The sequence below is a fragment of the Mauremys reevesii genome, linkage group 2 (genome assembly GCF_016161935.1).
Source record: "Mauremys reevesii isolate NIE-2019 linkage group 2, ASM1616193v1, whole genome shotgun sequence".
NCBI lineage: Eukaryota > Metazoa > Chordata > Testudines > Geoemydidae > Mauremys > Mauremys reevesii.
Window position 1 is genome coordinate 66,878,229 of NC_052624.1, and position 19,672 is coordinate 66,897,900.

At 39.9% G+C, this 19,672-nt stretch overlaps 1 protein-coding gene across 11 annotated transcripts in view; it reads right to left on the reverse strand.

Moving 5' to 3' along the window:
* Positions 1-19,672, reverse strand: part of TBC1D5 (TBC1 domain family member 5) — a 487,219-nt gene that overhangs the window by 229,733 nt on the left and 237,814 nt on the right. The window lies entirely within an intron of this gene.

Here is a 19,672-nt window from a genome sequence, read left to right on the forward strand (position 1 = left end):
GTGACCAGACAGCAAGTGTGAAAAATCAGGGCAGGGGTGGGAGGTAACAGGTGCTTATGTAAGACAAAGCCCCAAATATCAGGACTGTTCCTATAAAATCGGGACATCTGGTCACGCCTAGTGGGCACATATGTCAGCAGATTGCCAGCTCTGACCCCTACAATGTCAGCCAGAAGGGGGTATGACATGATAGAAGTCACTGCGCTGGCTCTATACCCAGGCCAGCTCCAAGTTTTTTGCCACCCCAAGCAAAAAAAATTTTCCCATCCCCCTCCAGCCCAGCCCCGACTCCGCCCCATTCCAACCCCTTCCCCAAATCCCCGGCCCCTGTCTCTTCCCCCAGGCAAGCCCCATTTCCCCTCCTACCCTGCCCTCCCAGGCGAGGAAGTGGGGAGAAGAGGAGCGGCAGCGCGCTTGGGGGAGGAGGGAGAGATGAGCTGGTGGGGGGAGCAGTTCCTCTGCCGCCCTCCCCGGGTTACTTCCTGCGGCCCTCCCCGCGTCCCCCACTGCCGCAGCTCACCTCCGCTCCGCCTGCTCCGCTGAGTGCGCCACCGCCACTCTGCTTCTCCCCCCTCCTTCCCAGGCTTGCCGCAAAACAGCTGATTCATGTGGCAAGCCTGGCAGGGAGGGGGGAGCAGGCGGCAGTGGAGCGGAGGTGAGCTGCGGGGGGGGGAGCAGTTCTCCCCCCCCCCGCAGGTTACTTCCTGCGGCCCTCCCCGCAACCCCCGCAGCTCACCTCCACTCAGGGCCGGCTCCTGGCTTTTTGCGCCCCAAACAAAAACAAAAAAAAGGAGCCGGAGTACTGCCCCAAGCACATGCTTGGAGCGCTAGTGCCTAGAGCCAGCCCTGTCTATACCAGAGGCTCTTGCTTCTAGGCTGGCTATTCTGGCTTCAGGGCTGCTTTGTGCTGGATGTGTAGTGTAAAGTAGACAGAGTTTAAGGGAGAATCTGGCCCCCATTTAAATTTAAACATGGGTAACTACAGTATTCTGCCTACCTAAATTCCCCTGTGGTTTCTACTGGATACAGTATTTTTCATTTCCTTTCCTAACCAGTTTTGTAGCATCACTGATACCATTATAACAGCTGCCAAGCAGAGCTTATTATATACACACTGGGTCAGATGCTGGTGTCAGTTACAGTTTTAAAATGAATTATATTCACTTAATTACTCTGCACTGACATGGCCATGTCAGCTAGGGTGACCAGATGTCCCGATTTTATAGGGACAATCCTGATTTTTGGGTCTTTTCCTTATATAGGCTCCTGTTACCCCCCACCCCCTGTACCCATTTTCACATTTGCTGTCTGGTCACCCTAACGTCAGCTGAGTTAGTGCAGAGGTAGGCAAGTGTAACTGAGAACAGAATCTGTCCCAATATGTTTATTACAGAAGTTGCCAGCGGTGACGGCTTTACAGCAGCTATTTTTTTTTTTAAAGTCTCACTATAACTTAGATTTCACATATCAGTAAAACTTCCAAAACATTCCTCTGCTTTTGGGCTGAAAATTTCTAGGCTTGCTCTCTGCCTAAGTTATTTTGGAAAATTTGAGCAAAATGACTTCAACAGTCTGAGTTACTACAGTGGAAATGATATATTTTTCTCTGTGTAACTAAATTCTGAAGACACGTTTTCAACAGGCCTACAGTAAAACCGCTGAAGCTGAAATCTGGCAAGTACAGAATCCACACCCTGTTTGGAAGTTATAAGCAACTGCAAAAATTACTCTGAGCACACTCAACAGCAGAAGTTAACGAAGTTCTGCCCCCGCTGGACATCACTCAACAATGCTCTTTGACCAGCCAGGCATGCACAGAGGTCGCTGCTCAGACATTTTACATGATGGAAATTTAACATTTATTTGGAATTTAACACAAAATAAGCCAGGAAAACTAGCTTTAAATCAGAGACTGAAGAAGATACGGTGTTTTAAAAAAAAAAAACATAAATCCCACAATTTTCGGGCTATTTACTATATTGGCGACATTCTACAATATTCAGCAAATATTTAGCTTTCATTTTTAAAAAAAGATTTTTTAAAAGATTTCCTTCAAAGATGATGTATCCTCCACATAGTAAACTCACACACAGGTGCTTCGTTAACCCAAGTTTGCAGAAAATTTGCAAGTCAAAATGAAATGAGCAATGAAGATTGGAACTCAGGTCTACACACCCCATTTGCTTCACTGAGGTGTGAACTTCAAGAGCCAATTGGAACCATTTGAACCAGGGGTAGGCAACCTATGGCCTGGGTGCCAACCTATGGCACGCAAGCTGATTTTCTGTGGCACTCACGCTGCCCAGGTCCTGGCCACCGGTTCGGGGGATTGGCATTTTAATATAATTTTAAATGAAGTTTCTTAAACATTTTAAAAACCTTATTTACTTTACATACAACAATAGTTTACTTATATATTATAGACTTATAGAAAGAGACCTTCTAAAAACGTTAAAATGTATTACTGGCACACAAAACCTTCAATTAGAGTGAATAAATGAAGACTTGGCACATCACTTCTGAAAGGTTGCCGATCCCTGATTTAAACCATTAATAAGCAGAAGCAATTGTTTTATATCATACTAGAAAATTAAATGCAAAAGCATGTGTTGATACAACATTTGGATTGCATAATTAAAATAAAGGAAAATGCAAAATTTAATATTTAGGCTGTCTTGCACATATTTTGTATTTAATATTCCTGCTTAATGGGTTAAATGTGTAGCCTAATATATTAGTGGTCATATTTTGAAGTTTACATTAGAAAACATGCAGCTGAAATAATGTTACTTATAGAACCTTAACTTCTACATTTCTTACCTTGCTTTTGACTGCATCTTTAATGGCAAATGTGTGGCATAAAAGTATTATTGGAGTGAATTTGGGATGGCTGCATTACTTTCATGTGAAAAAGTACTCTATGCTCATGAATGGGAAGGGAGGCAGATCTCCGGAATGAAAGCTTAGTCTGCAGGTGGCTGAAGGAGTCAGCTTCTCTCCCTTAGACACCTCAGTTCTCTTTCTCTTCTCTATTCTTTGACACCTGTATTACCCTCTTGAATATAAAGTGTTTTCATATGCATGAAAAGGATTTTTAGATTCCAGCTTGCTCCATTCACGCATACTCTCTAAGTTACAAGAAAGAACAATGAACTCTTAGAAATCATCTTTGACTGGGTTACTGGTCTAGTGGATAAAGGGCAACTGTAGATTTGGTATATCTTCATTTTAATAAAGCTTTTCACATAGTCCCACATAACATTCTCATAACCACACTAGAAAAATGTGATCTAGGTTAAATTACTATAAGGTGGGTACACAACTAGTTGAACGGCTGTATTAAAAGAATAGATATCAATGGTTCGCTGTCAAACTGGTAGGGTGCATATAAGTGGAGGCACGCAGGGGTCAGTCCTGGGTCCAATACTATTCAATATTTTCATTAATGACTTCGCTAATGGAGTGGAGAGTGTGCTTTAAAAATCTGAAGATGACATTAGATTGGGAGGGGTTGCAAGCACTTTTGAATTCTAATCCTGTCCTCCAAGCAACTTTGACAAATTAGAGAATCAGCCTGAAATTAACACGATGAAATTAAAAAAAGACAAGTGCAAAGTACTTCATATAGGAAGGAAAAATCAAACACAACCACACACTGAGTTCCCATTTTGGGAATAAACTGGCTAGACTGAATAACAGCTGAAAAGGTTCGGGGGGGAGATTATAAATGGATCACAAAGTAAATATTTCTCAGCAATGTGATGCAGCTGTGAAAGAGGCTAATATTCTGAGATGTAGGAACAGGAGTGTCCTATGTAAGACACAAGAAGAATTATCCCACTCTACTCAGTTCTGGTGAGGCCTCAGCTGGAGTACTGTGTCCAATTCTGGGCACCACACTTCAAGAAAGATGTGGACAAATTGGAGTGTGCTCAGAGGAGAGCAACAAAAATGATAAAAGGTTTAGAAAACTTGACCTATGAGGAAAGGTTAAAAAACTGGGCTAATAAAAGATGACTGAGGGGAAAGCTAGTAATCGTCTTTAAATATGTTAAGGGCTGTTATAAAGAGGACAGTGTTCAATTGTTCGCCATGCCCACTGAGGGTAGGATAAGAAGTAATGAGCTTAATATGCAGCAAGAGAGATTTATGTTAAGATATTAGAAGAAACTTTCTAATTATAAAGACAGTTGGGCTCTGGAATAGGCTTTTCAGTGAGGTTGTGGAATCCCCATCACTGGAGATGCTTAAGAACAGGTTGGACAAATACCTGCCAGGGATGATCTAGGTTTACTTGGTGCTGCCACAACACAGGGCTCTGGATGTGATGATCTCTAGAAGTCCCTTCCAGGCCTACATTTCGTGACTCTAATTCTATGAATCTGCAGGAGGAGACAAATGCCTTCTTTAAAGCAGATTTTTTTTCAGAAGATATCAGATGTCAGTGGATCAAACAATTAGGTACCCGAGATACTGGGTTGTAGCAAGAATCAATTACTGATTATTTCTAAATACCTATCCCATGAAGCAAGGAGAGGTGTCTTGTTCACAAAACTGAAGTGCCTATCCCATGCTTCCCCACTTGGAAAAGGTATATGTGGAAAAGGAGTAGGTACCATGCCTAAGTGGACTCCTCTGATCCTGTGTCTTCTACACCTATTTTTCTCACCTACTCTATTTGGATGAAGAAAGGTAAATGCCCATCTTCTGGAGGACCTGAATGATCTTATCCACTAATCAAGTAAAAAGTATCCTACGGCAAAATGCTCAGGGTACAAGGCATTTTCTTCTGGAGATGAGCCTTCAATGGCCATGACCACATGTACAGGTTATCTTCTAGAGGGGTATCCCAGAATAAATGAATCCACAGGTGTACCTTGCATGGACCTGTGTAAGCTCATTGCTTTTTTTAAATTGTGGGTTCTTTTGAAATTCCACCCACCTGTGGGAATCACTGTACCTCACTGTAACTGAGATAGTGACCCTAGCATCTTTGCAGCCAAAAAGGTGATGTGCCTTGCTTGTGCTTACTGTGGTTTAGCTGGAAATTCCAAAAAAAGGGTCCAGAAGAAAAAAAAAATCTTCTGTTGCCTCATTGTGTTCCTTTTTCCTGACTCCTGTTCAAATCTTTAAAATATTTAAGTGTATTCTTGTATTTTTCCCTTAGTACCCAATAATTTGGAAAGCAATGGAAGCTTCGTCCTTCAAATAATTCCCATGTGCTTTTTGTTTATTTGCTGATGGTCTGAGCCAGACAGGGACTGTGAAATGTTGGGCTGCCTCAAAGAACTCAAAATTGATTGATCAGGGGGACTGCTCTCATATCACTGCTCAAGGGTTTCCTCTGCCCATCTCTCCGATACCCATTTATTAACCTCTGGGAGATTATCTTTCCCCTTGGAGGAGAACTAACATGGGATCCACACAATGACCTGAAATCTGAGCGTAAGTGCCTGGACCCAAAAGGAAAGACTTTTGTTAAAGACTGCTGTGACCCACAGGAGAAGCTGCTCTTCACTGTGAAAACCATTGTAGCATGTTCTGTGTGGTCCTACTGCTTGGTTGCTGAGCTTGAAGGAACAATCACTAGGCCCCATAATGAATAAAAAGATGACTTACCCTTTTGGAAATTAAGGATCAGAAATCCTTACGACATTGGCTTGCTCGGCTGAGGCCTAAGCAGCAGCAGCTGCACCATCTTCCCACTGCCTATGTGCAGCTGGAAGGGGAGCAGAAGCATTGTAAGTACCATGGTCAGCAACAGTGGTTGCTAAGATGAAACTGAACGTGCCAGCAGCTGAAACTACTTTTCTCATTAAGCTGCCCCAGGAGATGGAATTCACACCACAAGAAGGTGGAGTCCACTCAGATAGTAGGAGCAGCTCCATTTTATCCATGGCTGCTGAACTACAGGGACAGCCTGACATACCCTGCCACTTGACTGAGATACAGGTGTGAAGGAGGGATCCAGTGTGATCCTTTCCCGAGCTGGGGTGAATTGAGTGGCTCTGTAACACTTAAAGGGAAAAGAAAGTACTATACCTTGTAGGAAAGGAGGGAGAATAATGGGCAGAATTTTACTTCTATTTCAGGAGTGAGTGAGGTTCTGTGGCCTGCAATGATCAGCATGGTCCCTTCTGATCTTAAAAGTCTATAAGTTTATAGGTTTGACCTAGGCACTCTGGGTAAAATTCACACACATGCTGGCCTAAGTGACTTAGACTCCTAAGCCCCATTTTTGTAAGTGGCCTTGGCATAAGCTTAAAACGTATTAAAAGTCAATGGTACTTTGTTTCTATGTCACTTAGGTGCTTCTGAAAAAGAAATGTTACCCTCTTTGCCTTTTCTGCATCACTGGGATGGCAGAGTAGCAGGAGACTGCAAAGTCTCAGAGAGGAATTATTTCTCTGAAATCCACTCCAAACGATGTAATTAGGAGCCAAAACAGAGAAGGATAAGAATATTTTGTTCTGGTAAGTAATTCTGGCGTTTATTGAATAACGATTTTCTACTATTCTGAAGAGGACGCGGTTTGGCTGTTGTAGTTCTGGAAGGGGAGCTGAAAAGGAGACTTTTCAATGAATAAAGCTTAGCTCTTATGCCAGCAGCTCCCAGATCATCTGCTGACTCCAGATCTATAAAATAATGGAAAACCTGAAGTAAAATATATGGACATCAAAATGCTAAAGAATGTGGTTTGAGCCTACCCAAAGACACTATGAAATAAATGAGTTCTAATCAGATAGACCAAAAGGAGAAAGAGGAAGGGAGAGTCGAAATCCTACTAATCCACATCAGGTAACTGTTGTAGGACATTGTATCCAAAAATAGGACTGTTCTATGATCCTGTTGATTTACATGAACACATGTCCTAGGAAGTCTACTAGCTACAACAAGGAGCCTTTACACAGTATAGTATTCAATATTGGACACCAGGCATTAAAATCAGTGGAAGTATAAGAGGTGGAAATTAGGAACATCAGCAAAATGGGAAAAGCTTGAGCATTAGGACTGCAGGTGCCAAGATCAACCAGATAAACACTGTTATCTATAATTACTTCATTTTTAGCTTAAATCACAGGTAATGAGGGAACTCATACTATCTAAAAGGCAATTAAGAACTGTACATAGCTCTTCTGCTTCCTGTATCTGGAAATATTTTAAACTTATTTTTAAAGATTTTTTTTTCATTATGAAGCACAACAGTTTAATCCTTAAAACAATATTCAGATAACAAATGTTACACACAGTACTGTAGCCCAGGAGAGGATATTATAACACTACTGTTGGGATTCAAGCATTTACACTTAGATTCCAGATCATGGTCTATCTCCCAGTCTGGTTCCCTGCTCTGGGTCACTACTCAAGTGGGGAAAAAAAGGATCCCCAGCAGAATGACCCCCAAAGAAATGGGTTAAAAGAACATTTAAGCACTGCTGTTACTGTCAGAAAAAAAAAGACGTGAAATAGCACAATGTACCTGGGCCCAGTAAACCTGATTTGCCATTTTTATTCAGTTTACTTATTTAAAATGTTTTTATTTAAATGTGTTGAGACCCCAACTCAACCTCCTCAAGCACCCAATGAAGCAACAAGTTATTGATGTTATATGCTGTCAGACTAAATGATTTCCCTAATTATTGTGCCTTATGCTCTGCAATTTGAGGTCATTATTGATGAGAAAATCTGAATATCTAAATGTAATATTTACATTTAAATGAAAGCAACAGCTCTGGTCAAACATACAGCTCCTGCATGCATCCAAGAAACACACAGAATTTGTTTTATTTATGACAGCATAAAATGGCATTTTAAAAAGGGGAAGTAGCAGAAAGCAATGTGATGAAAGTACAGGCATTTACTGCACAAAAATGGGAAAAATCAAAAGAACGGTATTTTTGAGGACCACTCAACAAGCATGTAGAGCAAAACAAACCTGAAACAAAGATAGTTTATTCACCCTCAAGCATCACTTTCCCCATCTGGACTAGTGACTGTTTTTGCTTGGAAAATACAATTATTTTTCCTGCTCTGTCCAGAAGTTCCACACAGATATAGCATGCGGAGAAAATCTTGGGTCCACTATGAAGTCATATTAATCCCCATGGCAGCAAGGTTCAAGATTCAAAGCCAGATTTCCCAAAGAACCCAGGTCTCATTTATCTACCGAAGGTACTTATATGATCCCCATTTAGGCACTTAAAGTGCTAAGCACTCAGAAAATCCCATTGCTCTGAGAAAGAGCTGCAGAGACCATGAGAGAAGAGAGGTGCATGGCACATTCGTCCCTAGTTCCTGCATGGAAGAGAGACAGATACTCTTTATAACTGAGGTAGGAGAGAAAGCAAGTGAGGACCTTGGAGGCAAGATCTCTGAGAATTCCAATGACTAGTAAGAAAGCTGTACTTTTCATCATCATGACATTGCATTGCTAGTTCTCCTCATTTAAGTAATAACCACAAGTCCACTGCCAGAAGACTTGTATAGCTGAGTGCTTTTTTTTTGTATACGCTTTTCTACAGCAATCACTGTGGTATCAGAACTCTTCATAAACATCAATATATTAAGCCTATGAGGTACAGAAATCTCATTTTTACAGATGGGAAAACTGTGGCAAAGGGAAACAGAGCAATCTGTCCAAGGTCAGGCAGGAAGTCTGTGGGTGGTACTATGTTTCAAGCTATATTTAACTGTTCTGCAAATCTTAGATAACATGACAAAAGATGACAGAAGCAATAATGACCAAATAAGCTCCAAGGAGGATGCTGTCTCTTCTCCTGTCAAGATCTAAGCTCATTCTACTAAAGCCTTTTCAACCACCTAGTCAGGACAGGGAAATTCATCAACTGATAAGCACAGGAACCTGCCATAATGGATCAGACCTGTAGTTCATCTAGTATCCTAATACAATGGCCAACACCAGATGCTTCAGAGAAACCTGCAGGAGACAGATGTGGGGTAATTTGCTACCCTCATCCCAAACAGGTATTATTCTGATCTCTAATAGTTAGAAGTTGTCTTTAGCTCTGAAGTATGAGGTTTAATATCCCTTCAAAAATTTGTTAGCATTAAACTATAAGACTTTGGATATTCTTGTTAACTATATATACACCTCTACCTCGATATAACGCTGTTCTCGGGAACCAAAAAAAATCTTACCGTGTTATAGGTGAAACCGCGTTATATCGAACTTGCTTTGATCCATCGGAGTGTACAGCACCCCCCCCCAAGCACTGCTTTACTGCATTATATCCGAATTTGTGTTATATCGGGTCGCATTATATTGGGGTAGAGGTATATGTACAATCTCCTTTTAAATCTTCCGAAGATCTTGGCCTTAGTGACATGTGGCAATGAGATAGGGATGTGGCAGTGAGTTACACAGCCTAATTACACAATGTGTAAAAGTAAGTTTTTAATTTGCCACCTTTTGATTTAATTGAATGCCTCTTCCTTCTTGTGTTATTAGACAAGGAGAACAGAAGCTCCTGATCTACTTTCTCTATATCACTCATTATTTAATATGCTTTTATCATGACCCCTCTTATTCATCTCCTTTCTAAGGCAAATAATCAGAACTTTTTCCAGTCTGTTATGAGGGTTTTTCCATGCCCCATATCAATCAAATCACGTTGCCCTTCTCTGAACCCCCAGCAATATCCTTTTTGAGACTGGGGTGCCAGTACTATGCTGATATTCCAGATGAGGCCACACCACTGATTTCTATAATGCATTGTAATATTTTCTGTTTTGCTCTTCATCCCATTCCTTGTACATCCTAACATCTTGTTTGGGTTTTTTTGCCTGCAGTTGCACATTGAGTAGAGGTGTTCATTGAGGATGCTCAAAGAGCAGTATCCACTCAGGAAAGTTAGTTAGAACCACGTAAGGGATACAAGTAGATTCATTTTTTTCCTCTTTGCATTTATCAGCATTGAACTTCACCGTGTTGCCGATTAACCTAGTTTGGTTAGGCTCCTCTGAAGTTACTCAGTCCCCACTGGTCCTCACTAACCTAAATAACTTGGTCATATCTGTAAATTTTGCTACCTCACTGCTCACTCCCCTTTCCAGATCATTAATATAACTGGCAGCATTGAAACTAGTAGGGGACCTTGAGAAACCTGTCAAGAAGAAAATGTACCATTTAATCCTAGTCTTTGTTTTCTACATCCCAGCCAGTTTTTGATCCATGACAATACTGTCTCTCACCTCATGACTACTTAGCTAAAGAAGCCTCTGTTAATGGATTTTTTCAAATCATTTGAAAGGAAATAAGTCATAATCACTGCTTCTCCTTTATCCATTAATTTATTGACACAAAGAATTTCAAGTGATTAGAGAGACACGATTTTGATTGACACAAAATGTGCTGGCTAGACCCTATTATAGCATGGTGTTACAGGGGATTATTTTTTTTCAACCAACTTGCCATTTACAGATATAAGGCTTGCCTGTCTAATTCCCCAGATCACCCTTAGAGCCCTTTGTAAATAAAGGTACCATCTTTGCTACCCTCCAGTCCTCTGGAACAGAAGCCATTTTAATAAGCTGTGTGAGGTCACCACTTGGAGGACCTTGCACACTTTTTATTAGCATTGCACAGTCATTTTTTTAATTAGTGAGTCCTCCAGGTACCATGTACTAGTTCTCCTAAGTTAATATTCAGGCAACAAATAGGTCTAACATTAGATTTGTTGTTTCCCACTTCTTGTATTTATATCTACTAGTAAACTATTAGCCAGGCCCCAAGTACTTCCCTTATGTCCCCTTGTTATACCACTACAAACACCTGCTTTTCGAGATGGTCTAAAATTGTAGTGTTTTGTAGATGCTAATAATGAAAGTTAAAAGTTACAGCTCTGACAATCATCAAGCTAAAGAGAGAGTCACACAGGAAGGGTGGAGGTGCAACTGTGCTGCTAGAGGGTACCAACATTTCTATATTTCTCTTTGTTGACACCTGCCTCACTAGAGATAGTCTGCACTGGTGTAACTAGGGCACAGAAGAATCATCAGGAAAGAGTTATCTTGCATCAGAGATATCTCATTACAAGAGTTTTAAAAAAGTGTTTACACACATTTACAATTTCAAAACATTTATGCAACTGACTATGAGGACATGCAGGGTGACTCAATTACAACTTGTTTTAGTTCATGAGCATATTGCACTCTTATTGGTTAGAAAGACATAAAAATGTCCTCTCTCTCTCTCTCTGCAAATCTATTTATTTTGACACCATCATCATGTCCAAGTGACTTAGTGATTTCATGAAACAAATATTCTATTTTTTCCCTATTAGTTCAGATTAGTTCAGCAGGTTAAATTCAAGGCATTCTTATGTTGCAAAGATGATGCTCATTGCTTTTCAGAATTATTTCAGTTTTACACTAGTTTTGGAAAAATTTCTGTTCAAACTGTTTGGACTAAAACTAATCAGTTCTCAGCTCTTTTATATACCTTACATATAACTTCAGCAATGTAGTTTCTTTAGCAAAATGAAATTACTAATCCTATTTACTTTCAGCAGAATCTATATGAAAACCAAGTTATCTTGGGTAAGCTGCAGTAGTTCTGTTGCAACTTGTAACACAATACTCCCCCATTTAAAATCCTAGTGGCTGCAATGACACCTAGTGCTGAGAAAGGAATTGATCATCTGCAGGCTCCCTTGCTGCTAAAGTCAGCCAACAACTCACTCATGGTTCTGCAGCAGATGTTCTTGCTTTTAGGTCACTAAGAACCTTATGGACTAGTTTTCCTCTCCAAGGAGCAAACGCCAGTATGATTAAGATCTGAAAATGTGCAACTCAACACCAAGAAGATTGTAGTGCCATTTATCTGTCAATTTCAGTCACACTGGCACAAAGATGATTTGAGCTTTGAGTTTTAAAGGAATCCTGATACTGCATTACTTAGACCTGCTGTGCTTAAGAACTTTTAATAAATATTTTAATTCATGCTCTTTTTAGTAATGAACAGTTGTCAGACTGTGTAGGATATGGGGGATTTATAAAAAGTTTTAAATCCCATGACAATGACATTAATGCACATAGTTTATTTATTTATTTATTTTAAAAAGATTAAAAGACTGGTGGTGCTTACTATAAATTAGAACATTTTTTTTTAAATTCTGCAAATAGGACAAGACTGACCCCAAATGCTATGCAGCTTATTTACAGTTTTTGTTCTTCATCAAAACCCTTTCATTAAACTGTGTTTTGGAAGATGATGTTTATCAGTTAAATGCATTTTCTGTTCCCTCCTCTTACCACAGGTGTCTCCTCCTTCAGATTTCAGAACAAACAGTAATTCTATTATTGTGGTTTTTAATTTTGCTAGGGTTTAGGAACATTTTAGCAACCAGTGCAATGTTTTTCACTCACATAAAGTACATTTAACCACTGTGGTTACTGTGTGCATACAGTAGATCAACAACTGGAATATATTTTGCCAATTAAGAAAATGTCATTTGTATCTATGATAACCAAAGGACCTCTTTGCAGTATGTTCTATGGTTTATCTAAATCATACCTGTACATCTAGCGGTACTATTTATATCTAAAAATCATCAGTAAGTTATATTGTTTCCAACCAATGTTATACCAGGTTCGTGTGTCAAACTAGGTGCTATTTCCTTGGTCACTCTTCTCAGTGGACTGTCTGCTACAATTTTAGGCAAAAGGTGTATTGATATCTACTGCATTTTATTTCTATATTGAGACATTCATCATAATATTTAGCTTCAGCTTGATCCTTGTAAGGACAAAGTTCTCTGTTCCACCCTTCGATGTTGTTTGTGTATTTATCACCATCTCTTACTAAGATGAGGCTGGTGCAAAGAGATGGGACTTGAAGTGCTCACTAAACAAAGAAAGACCTGAATTCATTCTGACTTCTTGTGTCAGACTTCCACAGCTGAGCACCTTTCTTATTTACTTACATTACAGGAGCACTTAAGGTATGTCTACATTGCAATGAGACACCCACAGCTGGCCCGGCCCAGCCCAGCTAACTGGGGCTAAGGGGCTGTTTAATTGAGGTGTAGATGTTTGGGGGTCAGCTGTAGCCCAAGCTCTGGGACCCTCTCACCTTGCAGTTCCCTAGAGCTTGGTCTCTAGCCTGAGCCTGAACATTTAGACCAGAATTAAACAGCCCCTTAGCTCAAGCCCCACAAATCTGAGTCAGCTGGCACAGGCCACCTGTGGGTTTTTAATTGCAGTGTAGACATAGCCTTAGAGATTTCACCCAGACACCTTCCACCAAGAATGCCTTATTGATGGCTTTCTTACGGGTACAAATAGTTTCAACCAATGTCCCTGAAAACTGCTGAACTGGTGTTTCATGAACAGACCCATTTCACTGACGTGTCTGAAATCAGAGTGGGAGAGGAAACCAAACTTTAATGGAAAAAAGTAGTGTAATTTAATTAATATGGGGAAATGAAAGATAGGGAAAGGAATACCCTTTGCCAGATGTTTACAAGCCAACTATTACATTCTTCTTATGGAGCCAACAGTTTCCATGTTTTTATCAGCTCTTTTTTGAACCAGAAAACTAAACTCAGTGATGGACCCTGATTCAACATGATCAGATACTAGGGACTCATTTACTGGGTGCACATAGTGAACAACTGAATAATTCATGAAAAACACAGTCTCACAATACTATGACACCTGTGTACACTGTACTTTTCCTGTACGAAAAAATTAAAATGTAAAAATGCTTTTTGGGGATGTGAGGAAGGCAATGCCAGTCCTTGTTTTTTCTCCTTTTACCATCAAACTCTCAAGGATCCCTTGTGGATAAAGATGATTTTGGCACCCAATTCTTCTCATAAGCTCTGATCTCCAGTTGAGAACTTCTCAAGCATGTTAGTTTGCACTCACCCTCCTATTTCTAACCACTTACCCATGTCCTGTACCCAAAAGGGCAACTACAGTGGAGGCCTGCACTACCTTCTCTGCTTCCCAGAAAATAAAGAGGAGCTCCACTACTTAGGAAGAACAGAAAGCACCTGCCATGAGTGCTTGCTAAAGTAGTTAGAGCCACACAGTAGTGTTTAGACAAGATGCCTCAAATGAGACTTCTTCCTTTTTGGTTCAAAAGGTGGAAATTCCTCTACTGGAGTGGCCAGGAAGAGGTTTGTATAGAGATGATCAGCCGTGGAATAAAGAATCTGGATTAAAAAAAGTGACAAGACATATCCACATGAGAAAAAGGAGCCATATTCTTGCCTGTAGATGGTTTTAAAAAAATATATCACTGAAGACAACCAAGGAGGATTGTGAGGATGGGAGAGAGCTGCACACAACATAATGAGAAAGGAAGGGGATTTCTGAAATGATTTAGAGAAGAATGCAACTCTTCAAAGCTCTCTGCAGGAAATGTCAGAGGGCCTTTTAGGGACTCCTGGTATTCAGAGAAAAATCACATAAGACGACAACCAGGATGGATACAGAGGGTTACCTTCCCCTCACAGAAAATCAAAACTGGAGTGCCCACACATGGAGATGAAGTGACAGAAACCAAACAGGCCACCTCCACTAAGAGAAGGTCAAAGGCTATCAAATGTAATGATTCAAAAGGGTCAGAACAGAGGACTAACAAGGAGAGATTGAGGTTTTACAAACAAAATCAAATCTTAATTGGGAGGCCTTGTTGCCAGCAGGGAACCAAACTGAGAAGCCATCTATTTCAGGTTTCTTGGTAAGGTGAAAGCTTTGTGGAGTTGGGATAGCCGGATTCCTTGATCTTGGAAACAGAAGGGTGGACAGGAAGCGAAGCTCTGAAAGGAACTTCCTTGTAGAAAGATAGGAGTCCAGTAGGCCTTCTGCTCTAATTTTTACTCTGAGCTATGTGAAAAAACATAGGAACAATCTCTTGGTGTTCTTTATGGAGGACATAGAAGGCAGGAGGAGAAAAGGGGCAACTGTAATGGCAGAGGGCTCCAGATTTGCCTCCATTTTCCTCTCCTCTGGGAGATCTTTGGCCACATGAGGGAAAGGAGCCATATTCTTGCCTGCAGGTGGTTTTACTAAAATCAGTGAAGACAACCAAGGATGATTGTGAGGACGGGAGAAAGCTGCTTCTTAGCAGGGGGAAGAAAAGAGGTACATAAGATGGGAGCACTGTGCAAACTAGCCTTATGACAGACAGCTAGAGAGGGATGGAGAAATGGAGACACAGCTTCTCTCTCTTGCTTCCTTTCTTTGGTGTGTACTCCATAGGGATTCCAGAAGCTGGCTGGAGCACAGGAAAAACGCTCAGCGAACAGGACCAAACTGCAGGGAGAGAGGAAACAACTGAGAAGCAGAGCCTGTCAAGAAGAGGAAGATTGTGTGCCAACATCTTTTCATACCCAGATCATCGCTTTGCCTGAATAATAGCAGAAGAGGGACAAGTTGGGTGAGGTAATATATTTTATTAGTTAGACACACAAAATTTTGATGTTGTAGCCATGTCAGTCCAAAGATATTAGAGAGACATGGTGGGGGAGGTAATATCGCTGAACCAACTTCCAATAAAAGATACTACCTTACCGACCTTGTCTCTCTAATATCCTGGAACTGACACACATACAAAAACACTGCATACAGCAGAAAGAGGAGCACACAGTTTCTGCACATCCCAGAACTTTGAATGATCAAATGTTGTCATGGAAATTGGTCCCCACTAAAGATAAGGTTTGTTGGGATATATTGGGAATCTAGAAATTACAGTCATGTACGATTCAAAAAATTATTCAGAAATTATTTAAGCATATTAGTCATAAGTCTCAGAATCATAACATATGTTAATCAACCCAAAAGTATGAAAAGTGAGCTTTTTCAGTCCACATCTTTATTATTAGCAGTATTAATGTACGAAAACTCCTTTGAAGAAAATAAGTGTCCTTGAGATGTTAGATTCTATACAGACAAAATGAATATTTGCATCTATAGCTCTCCCTAAAAGTAACAATTAGATCATGAAAATAAATTTAGAAAAATAGCTTGTAAAATAAAAAGTTAAAAAATACTCACCTTCATTTTATTTCATAGGTCACTGTTTTACCATCTAATAAGATAATTAAAAACATGCAAGCAGCTGGTACTGCGGCTAAACAGATTAATGTAATAGTCTGTAGTCACATGTGCTGGCAAGGGGTTCACCTCTTTGGCAAGGAGGGGGTCAGCTGCCCTTGGGAAGTAGAGAAAGACAATATTTCTACTTTCCAGTGACACTGTATTACAGATAGTGAGGTTAGAGTCCAGGTTCATTTGTTAGCCAAGTGAATAATTTGCACACCTAGCAAAGGCTTCCATTTTGGTGGTATAACACCACCACAGTGTTAAGATCAAACACACATTTAATGGAAATAACAAGTTCTTCCAAAATAATCAAATTCAGGTTTTATTAATAAGAGCACTCAAATACTAAAAAACCCACAAACAATCCACATGGTTTAAATGTTACCATTAGTGAACTTCAGGCTTTCAATGATATTTTACAAAGATAGACTATTTAAACACATCTTACTCTACTAAAGCTTCTTTTCAAGCACACACAGAATAATCTGAATCAGAAGCTGAAGATCAACTAACAAATTCTCTGCTACCTAACCAGGATGTATCCATAAACTTCCCAGAATATTTAGAAATGTCCCAGTCTCACATACTTCCCATTTCCACTGCTTAATTAGCTAGGAGAAAACACCCACTCATCTAAATTTAAGGAGAATTAACTACATCCGCTATAACAAATGCAAACAAGATCCACACACCCTAAAAAGATACAGACTATGTATAAAACATTTCAAGTAATAAATATTAAGGCAGCTCCATCAGTATAGCTGTAGTTAAAAATCAGACATACGAACCTTTAATTGATGATGAATATTAACTCCAGACTAAAACTTTTAAACCTTTTATTTTCAAATTTTGTTTAAAACAACAAGCTCTTGGGATTAATTATATAACCGGGAAAAATGTTAGTACTGCACTTTCAAACGTTCTAAAGCACCTGTAACTGCCTGATTTTCCTAAATCAAACTTGAATGCAACTGTTGTTGATACTTAAAAGAAACATATTATTTTTAAACATACAAGGAAATTTGTTTCTTCCAAGGAAAACTTTCAGTTGTACTTAGTGCACATCAGCTAACTGCACATATTACACTTGCATTGACACAAAAGACTACTGTCTGTTAGAGACTTTGTTAATGGGTTACTGACCTATGGTGCACTGTAATAGAACGGTCAGGAGCTGCTATAGTCTATCAAATTAGTAATTTACTCACGTAAATAATTTTACTCAAAATAATATTCATTAAAAATGTTCTCTGATGGAATTACATCCTTGAAGGATACTTGGACAGCACGGAAACAGATTAGTAAACAAATAACATGTATGTGCAGGTAAAATCTTTACCACCATTATGTTTCAATGTAGTTTAAAGAGACATGGGTGAAGAAATATATTTTATTAGACCAAATTCTGTTGGTGAGAGAGACAGAAGCTTTCAAGCTCCGTGTAAGCTCAAGAGCTTTTCTCTCTCACCAACAGAAGTTGGTACAATAAAAGATATTACTTCACCCATCTTGTCTCTAATATCCAACACTGCTACAACAACACTGCAGAAAATCAATGTAATTTAACATTCATGTTTTCTTGCTCATCAAGTTTTTGCCTGTTCACCTTAACATAGTCACAGCTCTGTGTTGCATGTTATCAATGCTACATTCACACCTATCAGCAAATTTAGAGTCAGTCTTGTTATATGGTAGGAGCCACTTGCCGCTGAGCAGAAAACATTCATTTCACAACTTAAGTACTGTAATGCTACTTAATAACAATGCTGATTTGCCAACTATTCAAAGCCAAAGTTTTTTTTAATATACTGTATTACCTTGCTTTATCATCTTGCCTCTAATTATAATAATAAATTAATACTCTGGCACTGCAATAAATATTTATTAACTTGAATGGTAGTTTTATAAAGTTGTGTTGGAAACATCTCTTTCAGAATGCACTTACCATTCAGTAGCAGCGTGACCAAGATACTATTATATTTACTCCTAGGGCTGGGGGAGAACAAAGGACAACATTGTGCTCCCCGATTCCCCAGCATAACTTAGGGCAGGTCCATACTCACCGCGCGGGTCGACGCGGTGAGTTTGACTTCTCCGAGTTCGAACTATCGCGTCTAATCAAGACGCGATAGTTCGAAATTCCCGCGCGCTCCGGTCGACTCCGGAACTCCACCACCGCGAACGGCGGTGGCAGAGTCGACCTTGGAGCCGCGGAGTTCGACCCCGCCGCGTCTGGACGGGTAAGTAAGTCGAACTAGGGTACTTCGAGTTCAGCTACGCTATTCGCGTAGCTGAACTTGCGTACCCTAGTTCGACCCCCGCCCTTAGTGTAGACCAGGCCTTAGAGCAATGCCAGGGCTGCTCTGTTACATCGGCTTGTAACAGCCCCAAGGACTTGATAGGACAGCCAGGTACTGACAAGATGCAGTGCGTGTTATAGGTATGCCCCTCCCTCCCTTGGTTCACCCTCTACACCCCTAAGCTGGAAAACAGTGACACAGTGAAGCCTTTACCCAAGCAAAGAATTCTTAACACAGGAGGAATCCCTTGCTGTCCCTTTAGCGCAGCTTTATGGCATCCTACTGGCTCAAGCAGTGCAAAGGGGCCTTAGTGTGGGCCAGAATCTTGCCTGTAGGACTTGACTCAGATTGCAATTCCTTTGTGCAGAAAGCTTTACTTTATGGGCCCCATCCTGCAAAGTGCAGGGTACTCTCAACTCCCAAATGAAACAGACTCTCCTTTCATGTCAAGACCCCTCAACTTCTGAGTTCACTCTCCTTGCTGATCCTTCAGGGTGACCTTCAGGGATTACTGCAAGGTCTATCCATTTACATAGGTTTTTGTTTTTGTTTTGCCTGAGAGGTTTAAAGATCTTTTTTGGGTGGAGATTTTCAACCCTTTAGTTAACATTGGCTAAGTTTGTTAATAATTATTTCTGTTATTCATTTTGATATTTTGTATTTGTTCAGAGAAGCTCATTAGCACATTGTATAAATAAATCTGAAAGACTCTGATGATTAGCATGGTTTTACTTACTGCACATTTAAGAATCAGATTTCGTTATGCAGACATAATTTACACTGTACTTGTACCAAAACTATGGATTTTCCCAATCACGGATGGTTCTCAAATGTTAATTTAATAATGGAACTGGCTCTTTGTTTATATAAAGTCTGAAATGACACTTCTACCACTTTTATCCATTATCTAAGTTATCAACTAACACAGGAAGCAGCACTTGAATTTTTCTTCCTATTAGCTTTCTCTGTTTTCAAGTACAAACATCCTCAAACATTTATTCAAGCAAGATTCAAAGTTCTGATGACAATGCTAACAAAAAAGTTAACTTCGTATTCTATTTTCCTTAAATGGTATTTCTAGTATTTATTACTAATTGAGATGTAATAATGTCATGATTGCAGATGATAAATCAAAATTACATATTACCAAACAACATTTACTTCTCTTGTGAATTACAATTTAAGTGCTGTTAGGCGCCCATGTGATCAGTAGATTCAGTCACTTTGCAGAAGATCATAAAGATGATCCTGGTGAATTAAATATTGTATTAGCACGTGATTGAGCTTAAGTGACACAC